Here is a 12,128-nt window from a genome sequence, read left to right as displayed (position 1 = left end):
ACTTGACAATGATTGAAGATGGTAACCTTTGTATTATATGTATTTCATCACAATTTGAAATTATTTATTTATTTATTTATCTGACAGATAGAGTTGTAGACAGAGAGAGAGAGAGAGAGAGAGAGAGAGAGAGAGAAAGGTCTTCCTTCTGTTGGTTCAGTCCCCAAATGGCCGCCACGGCCGGTGCTGCGCTGATCCGAAGCCAGGAGCCAGGTGCTTCTCCTGGTCTCCCATGCGGGTGCAGGGCCCAAGCACTTGGGCCATCCTCTACTGCACTCCTGAGCCACAGCAGAGAGCTGGACTGGAAGAGGGGCAACCAGGACTAGAACTCGGCACCCATATGGGATGCCAGCGCCGCAAGCGGAGGATTAACCAAGTGAGCTGCGGCACCAGCCCCCATCACAATTTTAAAAACTTGAGTGCGCAAACATGTAGGAAAGGTCTTCAAATTAATATTAAGAAAAAAATTATATGTACATATTTGGCACCAAAATAAAATCCTCTTTTAACTCCATTTTCCCAGGAACTTTTGGATCACCCTTGTAGTTGCGTTAAGTCAGCAGCTTATAATGAAGACTTAGCTGTCAATTGATAATGAGCACCTGCCCCCTGTCCCTGTGCTGTGTGCTCGCCCTGCTCCAGGAGTTGGCAGCCCAGCTGCAAGTCACACACACACACACACACACACACTGCCCCATTCCAAGGGAAACAATGGGAGGAGGTGCACGTAGACAATGACAAGCAATAAGATGAACTCACTGCTCTGGGGGTCATGTGACCTGGTGCAAAGGCCCCACTGGGTAAGGAAGGAATGAGTATTCAATATCAGCAAGAGAACCATGTGGCTGGGTCCGATGGGGATGGAATCAGCAGAAGGCGATGAATCTGGAAGGGACTGAGGGCCACTGTATGTCCCTTGATGTTGTTTGGGGTGACAGGGAGCCCCTGGAGGGATTGAGCATCATGTTATGGAAACCGAGCCCCTCCTGCACCAGCCTCTCCCTGCTGTGATTCCAAGTCTCTGCCACAGCAAGGAAGAGTGAAGGAAAGCAGGAGACCCAATCGGGGGCTGGAGCCATGTTCAAAGAAGGCAAGATAGGTGCGGTCTAGCATGCGCAAATGGACCTGATCAGAAATGGTTGGATCACAATTTATTTTATCAAGACAGAGCCAACAGGGCCTGAGCATGAAAACTCTGTGAGCTGCACAGGAAGAAACAGAGGGAGGATCCTCCACCAAGCCTCTGGCTGGAATAGCAGATGGATGGTCATATTGCTGTCTGAAATAGGAGAACACAGGCAGAGGAGGGATCCAAGAGTGTACATGCTTAGGTTGAGGTTGGCTGGATTTACAAGGAAGGGAAACCATACAGGGAGCTGGAAATTAGAGTCTGGCTGCCGATTTCCAGGGTATTAGGAGATATTACCTAAGAAACAAAGGTATGTAAATAATGGGATACAACCATAGGACTCTCCAGTGTGCAGATACCCTGGCCCTCTCCACGTGGTACAAGCTGAGCAGCCCCTAAGTGAACCTCCCCTCACTCATGGTAGTTGAAGGGCTGAGGGGTCTTCTTGGCTGACCCTAACCCACCTTGACTGTTCTCTATTTCCAAATATTCCACTAAGGTTTGCTTCCAGCTTAGACATTCTCAATCTTAGCTGAGTAATGCAATCAACCAGGCAGCTTTAAAAAAATACCCTGATTCAATGACTTGAAATCTAATCTTTGCACTGGGACTCCATCATAGGGATATTTTAATAAAGCAATTGTGATGCACAGTTGAGGCTGTGAACAGGGTATTCCATGTTACTTGGTGCTCACAGATGCACGTATGTATTTTTGGCTTGTTCCACAACATGCTACAAAAGATCTAGGAGTGTACCAGCACTTCCACATTTACTACAGCACTATTAACAATAACCAAGATATGAAACCAATCTAGTTGTCCACAAGTAGATGAATGGAGAAAGAAAATACACACACACACACACACACACACCACGGAATAGAAATCGCCCATAAAAATGAATAATGGAATCCTGTCACCTGCAGCTATATGGATGGAAATGGAAGACATTATGTTAAGTGAAACAAGCCAGACACAGAAAGACAAATGCTTCCTGTTCTCACTCCTACCTGTGAGGAAACTAAAGAAGTTGATTTCACAGAAGTTGAGAGTAGAATAGTGGTCCCCATGGGCTAGGGAGAGAAGAGGAAGAAAGAGGGGGAGCAGAGAGAGGTTAGATAACAGGTATGAGGATCCAGTAAGGCGGGGGAATTAGTTTTAATGTTCTACAGATCACAACAATTTCTTACGTATTTTATAAAGAAGGAGTTTGGAGGTACACAACACAAAGAAATGCTGGTTATCCTGATTTGATCATTACATATTGTATACATAAACTGAATTATCACATTATAACCTACAACTATGTACAAGTACTAGACCAGGATGTAAATTTAAAAATTAAAAATAAAAAAGCAAGCTCCAAACAAACAAAACAGAAAAAATTAAGGACCTCTGGACTCCTCAGAAAAATTATCTTACAACGTGTCTACCTGTTCTTGGGCTTGGTGCATCTCAGGTACCAGACTCAGGTGGATTTACCACAGGGACCAGACCCAAAGAAGTAAGTATCTCCAGACGTATGACACAAGAAAACACTGAGAAGTTTTCTCTCTGGAGCTGGTTTTATGGTGTTGTGGGTTAGGACAGCACCCGTGATGCCAGTGCCCTATATGAGCTCTGGCTGGAATCCTGGCTGCCCCACTTACGATTCAGCTTCCTGTTAATGCTCCCGGAAAGACAGCAGAAGACGGCCCAAGGAATTGGGCCCCTATACCCTTGTAAGATACCCTAACGGAATTCTGGCTTTGGCCTGGCTCAGCCTCGGCCATTACGGACCTTTTGGGGAGTGGAGCAGCAGATGGAAGATTTCTGACTCTGTCACTCCCTCTCTTTCTGTAACTCTGCTTCAAATAAAAATACACAAATCTTTAAAAAAAAGTTCTCTCCCTTTTCATATTGCATTATTCAAATAATACAGTTCAAATTCAAATAATTATTCAAATAATATAATTCAAATAATATTTTCAAGTATATAGTTTCATTGGAAAAAATTCAAAGTTGATAAAACAAAAGAGCTCCTTGGAGATACCTACTCTCTTTCATGGAAGCCATGCTCTGTGGACCTGTCGGGCATAACTACAGCTGTTTGTCTATGCCTTTAAAAGCTTTTTACATGCACAGAAGTAGGTGTACTGTTCTGCTCCGATGGGTGTGTTTTCTAAAAGATTCTACTACACGCACACATAGCAATTTGCCTTTCCTTCTCTTTTGATACCAGTATGTGTAGGTTTGGTCTGTAGCCCCTAGCTACACATGGGGCTATGTTAAAATTAATTACAATTTAATAAAACGTGAAATTCTCTTTCTCAGCGGTAGTTCTCTGTTATTTCAAGTGCTCAAGGGGCCACGCAAGGCTCGCGGCCGCTGAGCTGCACGCCATTACAGAGCGCTCTCTGGGATCAGGTGCGTCCTAGCCAATCCGTCCCGCGCACAGCGGAGCGGGCCCAGATCCTAGGCGTAGCTCCTTCTCCTTAGGTAAGGAGTGCTGTCTCACATGGATGTGCAGGCATCAGAAGCAGCAGCACTTTCCCCCCAGCACTTGTTACGGGAGAGGAACACATCAGGGAGCAGGTTTTTCATGTGAAAAAATAAAGTAGGTCAGTCACAGCCAGCGCCGTCTCCGAGGGGCGGGAATCAATTCCGTGACAGGCTGGGGTGGCAGCGAGGCAGTTAGGGCTCAAAGACTTCTCTGCAAATGGTTGTTTTGCCTTTGCTTTTAGGGTCTGAGATTCCCCTTTGTCAGCTCCAGACTGTTAAAAGCAGTCGCAAAGCCCGCTGTTTCCTTGCCTGCATCCAAGACTCTCTGCTCGCCTGCTCCCCCGCGGCTGTGTGCCACCGCCCCGCGACTCCCACATTCAGGGGCTGCGTGCATCCGCCGCTCTCGAAGTGCTTCGGGGACATATTCCACAGGGTGTCATTTATTCTAAGGTCGGAGAGGAATATTGATGAGAGCACCTCATCAAGACAGCACCGTGGTGAGCACGCCTCTCCCTGGTGCCAATTGATGATGGCATGGAATGCTCCCCGGGATCAGTGTTTTAACACTGCTGCGCTCAGCCTCTACTGGGGTTGCTGGAGTCTCCAGTTTCAGAGCTGGCAGGTTCTCATCTACGGGTAATGCGTTCTCAAGGTCTCCCTTCCTGCTGAGAGACAAAAGGAAGCTGGGAGCCATGTGCAAGAAAGATGAACACGAGGCTGAGTTAGAACTAAGTGTTCTGGCCCAGTGCTGTGGCGCAGCGGGTCCACGCCCTGGCATGAAGCGCCTGCATCCCATATGGGTGCTGGTTCGAGACCTGGCTGCTCCACTTCCAATCCAGCTCTCTGCTATGGCCTGGGAAAGCAGTAGAAGATGCCCCAAGTCCTTGGGCCCCTGCACCAGCATGGGAGACCTGGAGGAAGCTCCTGGCTCCCAGCTTCGGATCTGCACAGCTCCAGCCATTGCGACCAACTGGGGAGTGAACCATTGGATGGAAGACCTCTCTCCCTCCCCCCTCCCCGCCTCTCCTCTCTCTGTGTAACTCTGACTTGTACAAAGAGAGTGCTGTCTGAATAGCATCTTGAACTTTTTAATCACCTGCACTTAAACGGCCCTCATTTATTTGTTCTTATAGGAATTCATTAATTCACCCATTCATTCATTTGTTCATTCCATAACTATTTACTGATTGTGTTACCTGTGCCAGGTGCTGAGGGCACCTTGATGAACAGGACAGGTGTGGCCCTGACCCCCAGGAGCCTCATGGAGTTAGAGACAGCCAAGCAACCAGAAAAAGTTCCCTCCAGGGAGTTAACTGCTGTGCTATGGGGTGTCCAGCAAGCTCTGGGGACATTTGAAAGGGACTCTCAACCAGAATTGGGGCCCTTCTGTCCCAATTTCTTCTTGGAAGGTTGATCCCTAACATAGTGGTGCTGAGAGGAGGCGTGTCCTGCTGAGTGGTGGTTAGGTCATTAAGGGAGCATCTTTGGGAGGGATTAAGGCCATGCTTGGGGGACTCCAGTTAGTTCCTGCAAGAATGACTGTTATCCCAGAGTGAGGCTGATGCCCGAATGGCCCTCTGGCTTCCCCGCTTCACCTCTGCACGCCAGCCCCTGCGATGACGTCACCACAAGGCCTCATCAGAGGCCAAAACTGTGAGCCGAAGCAACCTGTTTTCCTTGTAAAGAATGCGGCCTTGGGTGTTTTATTACAGCAACAGAATGTGGACCAATGCACCTGCCAATAAGCATTTTTTTTGTGTGGCTCTACTTCATGATTGGCAGGGTAAGGTTAAGAGACACTACGCTAGCTCTTCCCATCGCTTTGCGTCATGGAGGACAGGGTGAGAATGAGGCCTCAGTACCAGCTGAACGAGATTAGAAACAGGAATTTTCTTCCTGACGCCACCATAGTCTCATGACTGACTAAAAGCCATAGCTTGGAGATTCTTTTTTTTTTTCAACTTAAGACTTTATTTATTTGAAAGGCAGAGTTACAAAGAGACAGAGGCAGAGAGAGAGGTCTTCCATCCACTGGTTCACTCCCCAAAGGGCCACAACGGCTGAAGCTGTGCCGATCCAAAGCCTGGAGCCAGGAGCTTCTTCCAGGTCCACATGGGTACAGGGGCCCAAGAAGTTGGGGCATCTTCTGCTGCTTTCCTAGGCCATAGCAGAGAACTGGATCGGAAGTCGAGCAGCTGGGACTTGAACTGGCACCTTTATGGGATGCTGGGGCTGCAGGTGGTGACTTTACCCACTACAGCACAGTGCCGCTCCAACTTAAGACTTTCTTAAGTCTTTATTATGATATTGCGGAGTAGCGAGTTAAGCTACCACTTTCAATGCTACCACTTTTCAATGTATTGGAGCACTGGTTTGAATCCTGGCTGCTCTGCTTCTGATCCAGTTCCTTGCTGGTGTATCTGGGAAAGTAGCAATGTGCTTGAATCCCTGCCACCCATGTGGGAGGCCAGGATGGAGTTCCAGGTTCCTGGTTTAGCCTGACCCAGCCCCAGCTGTTGTGACCACTTGGAGAGTGAAACAGCAGAAGATTCTGTCTGTCTGTCTGTCTGTCTCTCTCTTTCTCCCTGTTACTCTTTGTCCTCCTCTTCTCCCTCCCTCTTGAATAAAAAGAAAAGATGTAAGTTTGTTTTGGTGCAAAAAATTTTTGAAATCTATGCGGACTTTTTTTTCTTAGTACATATTTCCATGCACTTTTTGAGAACTCTGTGTGTGTGTGTGGAGAGAGAGAGAGAGAGAAGGGGGGCTTACTACAAGGATTGGCTTGCATTATTATGAAGGCTTAGGAGCATCATGATCTGCCATCTGCAAAGTGGAGACCCAGGAAACGCATCTGGCCTGGTGTGGAGTCCTGGGCAGCAGAGGGACAGTGGTGCATATTCCAGTCCCCAGTTACAGGACCAGGGTGGCTGAGGGCGGCCAAAGGTCTATGTCCAGTGAATCAAACTTTGTTCAACGTTGTTCTACTCAGGTCGTCAGTGTATTGGGTGATGCCCATCCACACTGGGATGAGCCATGTGCTGTACTCAGTTCACCACTTCAAATGCTGATCTGTCCCAGAAACACTCAAAGACACACTCAAAATAATGTCTAACCAGCAATCTGGGCGTCCCAGGGCACAGTCAAGTTGATGCATAAAATTAGCCATCAGAAGTACCATGTAAGGTGGTGCTGTCCCAGTGAATACAAGCTCTGTTCTCACTGCCTGGGGCACCCAGTAAGTCCACTCCCTGGCCAGGTAGTAGCCAGGAGATACCATTTGACAGTACATTTTTTGTTACATTTTCACTTCATAATGTAGTACTTGAGGGATGCTAATTTCCTAAAGAAATTAGTTTTGAAGGTAGAAAGTTCAAGATCAGGCAATCTGAACAATTCAGCCTCTGGCGAAGGCCCCTGGCTACATCATACCACGGTGGACATCATCACGGTGAGAGTGTGTCTGAGAGAGAGGACACAGGATGCGACAGGAAGCCAGAGACAGACACAGTCCCTCCCCAGGACACCGCCCCCACCCCGCCATGGACTAAAGATCTCCCACTAGGCCCTGCATTTCAAAGATTCCACCACCTCCCAACGTTACCCCAGGGAGAACTAAGCCTCTAACATGAACCCTTAGGAGACGAGCCACATCCAGACCATAGCAGATCACGTGGAGGAAGCATTGTTTGCACTGACAAAAGTTTGCATCCCTGAAGTCCACCAAGTTAGTGATCAAGAGTAGGTCCTGATACTGGGGGGTGAGGGACGCAGGAGCCTCCGTACGGGCTGGCTAACGGCTGTTGGCAGGGGAGCTGGGGAAACAGCAGCGATGAGATCACAAAGATGATTTGAGGCGATTCCCAGCCCAGATGCACTAGAAATTGCTTGAATGAATTCCAGTTCCATTTATATCCTTCCAGAACACTCTCAGATGCTGAGTCTGTCACCAGCAGGGGCTGTTCACTGTCAGGCAGCCAGAGTAAAGGGTGGACACATAGATGGGCCATGAGCAACTGTAAATGAGAAAGGGCTGGGTGGCCCAAAAGGAGGGTCGTAGGAGAAGAGCCGGGACATACTGAGTGACCACGCACTGTGCTAGGGGCCTCAGGGTCATTATCCTAATGTGTGCTCACAAACACCCCTTACAGATGAGCAAACCAACATTCACAAAAGGCAATTGCAAGCCAGTAGTGGTGGAGCCATGGTGTCCTTGTGTTTCTCTGAGCGGGAGTTCCCTTGCCTTCTGATATACTGTAGGTTTGAGGTGGGGGGAAGTGGCCCCCGAAGTCAAACCTGCTCCACTGAATTGGGAGTTATTTAGAATGAAGACGAGCAGCAGGGCTGCCGCTACACACCTGTGAGCCACACACAGCTGTGGCTGCTGTCCAATCCTGTCTCTCCTGCTGGATTATTTTCTCATGATTGGCTTCATTTCATCTTCAATTGCTATTTGAGCTATTTGACAGGGAAAAGCAGCTGAATCCTACATGGCAGATTGCTGTATTGATGCTACAAGGAGCCACCACGTAGAGCTAGGTAATGAAGGCAATTCGGGATGGGACTAGGTTTATCATAATAAGCAGTCAAAATTCCCAATACTGATTTCCAGCCAAATGCTTTAGACTTTATTACTACATTCTGAAAGGAAAAAAAAAAACACATGAAATCTTGCCAGTCAGTCTGTTGTGGTCTGAGATGACTATAGGTATTTCTTGAGCTCAAAATGCTTGAGGAGATACATAGATTGTGGAAGAAATAGGTAGTGCCAGCCGGCTCTGAGCTAGGGTACAGATATCGCTTGGGTGTTCAGCATGCACCATAACCCCTCCATGCCCAGCGAGGCATAGGGCCTCCAGTTTGTGTATTTAGACACTGATTATGGTTAGGGTACGATCTGAGTGTGTCCCCAAGGAGACTTGGCCCAACCTAGAAGAGGTACAGTCTAGCGGGCAGTCACAGCGTCAGTGGGGGTGCTGCTCTTGGTAGGATTTGGTTGTTATGGGACCCTGAGTTAGTTCTCAAGAGAGGACTGTTAGGAAAAGAAGGATCCCTCCCTGGCCCCTGTCTTTCTGTCTGGTGATATAATCTGTCCCTTTAACATGCACCTCCACCATGGCATCTGCCAGGAGGTCCACAAGAGAGCCACGCTGACACCAGCGCCATGCCCTTGAACTTCCAAGTCTGTGAACTAAATCAGTCTCTTTTCTTTATAAAGCCGGTCTCGGGTGTGTGGCAAATGGACTCATGTAGACCCACAGGCTAATGCAGACTAAACGATTTGCAAAAGGTCACTGCTGGCCGGTGGTACGAGAAGACAAGTCAGACCTGCCCTGCCCCTTTGTCATTGTCCCCACCTAAAGGAAGAGGCCCGGGCTGGGACTCGGGTGGACATTTTTGTGTGAAAAGAGGCAGCAGGGCTCAAAGAGTCCACCTCTGGAGCAGGAAGCAAACCCTCACAACACCCAAGATGGTCACAGAGCTTCAAGGGAGATGAGAACCCCTCTCCATGTTAGCCACCCTGACAAGCATCGCCTGTTGCTATTTGTAGAGTCCTTCTCCCACACCCATTAATCCCACACTTTACCCAGCAACAGGGAAGACTCGGCCCTTACGCGTTGGCTTTACTAACCCCTCCCCTGCCTTATCAGCCCACATAGCACAGGGTGGACTCTGACTCTCACCAGCTTTGTGGCCTTGGGTGAGTTCATGAACCTCGGTCTCCACATCTGTGAAATGGCTACTCAAACAAACCAAGTGAGATCAGTGGAATAAACAAAGCAGCTGTTGGGGGCATGGCTGTAGAGAAGGACTTACAACTGCGTGATCTTGGGTAAGTCAACTTTTTCTCCTGCATCTCCAGTTTTCCCATTTGCAAAATGGGGGCAATAATTATACTTACCTCCTTTTTTTATGATGTAAAAATATGGAACGCTTTACGAATTTGCGTGTCATCCTTGCGCAGGGGCCATGCTAATCTTCTCTGTATCGTTCCAATTTTAGTATATGTGCTGCTGAAGTGAGCACTATACTTACCTCCTATACGTACCTCACAGTGAGCATGCACACCCAGTCCCAGAGGCAGACCCAGTGTCATTCATGAGAGTGATTTGGGGTGATCCCTGCTATCATTGGTGTCCCAGAGGGTGGCTACTCTGCTCTGTGATCTTGCCTTTGTTGGCTACTCTTTGCAGCCCATATCTCGCTCATGGGAAGGACATCCCAGGTTTCTTTCTGTTCCTCAGGGTCAAGGCCATCACGGAGGTCAACCCTGCCTGAATTCAGTTACCTGATCCCTCCCCACTGGTGTCTAGGCAAGCACGGCCCAGCATGCTTGGAAAGCCCCGCCTCCTGCTGGTGGTATGCAGCCAGCTATTGGTGGGGTGCATGTTCCCACAGTCAGGGCCCCTGGGCTGCTGGAGACAGCCCCCACAACAATGTGTGAAAGAGGCTGGATTGGATCAGCCCACCTGTGTGCACTGCTTCTGCCCCCAAGCCCGGCTCCTCTGGGGAACTCAGCAGCTACAGGGTCTGACTGGGATGGTCAGCTCTCTTCCCCAAGGCAACCTTGTCACCCAATCGGCCGCTTGTGCAGATAGAGAAATTCATCGGCGTCAGCAGGAAAGACTTGGGTGAATGAAGATCAGAGCACTCACCACCTTCTCCTGGGGTGGCACATGCCCAACAGGGCTGGGGTTGGGTGGGGCAGCTCCGGGGAGAGGGTGTGCTCAGGGCCTCCCAGGCCTATCCTGCTCCCTCTGACTGGCAGAGGTGGGGGGGGAGAGATTGGCGGTGACTGAAGGGGAGAGAGAGAGATGGCCCTTTGCGGGAAGGGTGCCAACCTTTTCCTGTACACACACACACACACACACATCTCACTCAGGCACCAGTAAGAGCTCTCTCTGATCAGCAGGCTCTCTAAGGGCTAAGGCTGAATGTACAAACTGTGCACCACGGACCTCCGACCACAGGATGCTGAAGGCAAACACAGGGTACCTACGGAGTGGGTAGGGTGACACCGACACTCAAGCCTATCCAGGCTGCCTTCTCTCTGAGACGGCACAGAGCCCTTGGGCAAGAGAAGAGCATTTTGACCCCGTGGTCTCAAGGACAGCACTGCTCACTGAGACGGCTCATTTGGAAGCTGCGGTCTACAGCGTGAATGAACCGTTACTGGGTGTGTTGGGTGGAGAGAGGGAAGCAGCACCTGTTTAGTTGACTGTAGAGCCACACAATTGAAACTCTGGCCAAAAACTCATCCTATCAGCCCTGGCTGATCATGGTTTTGTGGCGCAAGTGTTACAGGGAGAGTTCATTTCAGAGTGTGGATGACAGAGCTCACGAAAAAAACAAGTAATGTATATGAATGAAATTGACATCCTGAGATTCGCTCTTATTGTCTATGCTTTTATATAACAGTGGTCTTTCTGCTTTCTACTTGTTCAATTCTTTTTTTAAAAAATTTATTTTATTTGCTTGAAAGACAGAGATACAGAGAGAGGTAGAGACAGAGAGAGAGGTCTTCCATTGGCTGGTTCACTCCCCAGATGGCTGCAACGGCTGGAGCTGCACCGATCCGAAGCCAGGAGCCAGGAGCTTCTTCAGGATCTCCCACCTGGGTGCAGATTCCCAAGGACTGGGGCCATCTTCCACTGCTTTCCCAGGTCATAGCAGAGAGCTGGATTGGAAGAGGAGCAGCTGGGACTGCTCCATATGGGATCTCCCATATGGGATGCCGGCACTTCAGGCCAGGGCTTTAACCCGCTGCACCACAGCGCCAGCCCCCTACTTGTTCAATTTTTATTCAGTGGAGGATTAAGTCTGTGACTATAAAGTAAATCAGAAGTACATCATCCAAAAAATCAAAAGAAAAAGATAGAAGGAGGAGGGAGCTAGAGTGGGAAGTATCCTTCTTTGCTTAAAGTCATGCATGTGAAAGTTGTTCTCTTTATATTAAAAAAAGGAAAAGAAAAAATTGGCATGTGGAGTAGAAACCGAGGCAGTGTCTCTGGGTCAAAGCGGCTTAGATCCAAGCGGGGAAGGCTGCTTCTTACTCATGGGACCCCATAGCAGAGCCCCGATCGCTCGCCTGATTCGCAAGAGTTAAGTCTGGGAGAGCAGTAGCTGTCCTGATGTGTTAGGGCCTCAGCCTGCCCTTGGGAAGAGCCCCGAGGTCTCCCCGCTGCCTCCCTCTGTGCCAGTGACCCCAGCGTGCAGGCAGCCAGGCAGGATCTACAGCCTCAGTCTGAGCTCATTTTTCCTTCTCACCAGTTAGCTCTCTTCACATCCCTTCCCCAGCCTGCTCTCTGCCCTTGAGGCTGACCTGCAGGAACCACATCAAGGGTTCCCATGCCCCCTGGAGGGAGCGAGGGAGGAGGACAAGGCCCGGAAAGCTGTCCCGATGGCCCCCGCTTGCAGGCCGCCTGCAAGGACATGGCTGGTCCCTCCTCTGCAGGCCCACGCTCTCCCCTCCTCTCCTGGGGATGCTAACAGCCCAGTGTTACCTGGCAAGCATGGCACC

At 49.3% G+C, this 12,128-nt stretch overlaps 1 non-coding gene across 1 annotated transcript; it reads right to left on the bottom strand.

Moving 5' to 3' along the window:
• Positions 1 to 9,527: 9,527 nt before the first annotated feature.
• Positions 9,528 to 9,634, bottom strand: LOC133773123 (U6 spliceosomal RNA). The gene has a single exon (XR_009867897.1). It is a non-coding gene; the product is annotated as a U6 spliceosomal RNA (small nuclear RNA).
• Positions 9,635 to 12,128: the final 2,494 nt, after the last annotated feature.

The sequence above is a fragment of the Lepus europaeus genome, chromosome 13 (assembly GCF_033115175.1).
Source record: "Lepus europaeus isolate LE1 chromosome 13, mLepTim1.pri, whole genome shotgun sequence".
In the NCBI taxonomy this organism is placed as follows: Eukaryota; Metazoa; Chordata; class Mammalia; order Lagomorpha; family Leporidae; genus Lepus; species Lepus europaeus.
Note: the sequence above shows the minus strand (reverse complement) of the source record. Positions and strands in the feature narration are given on the sequence as shown.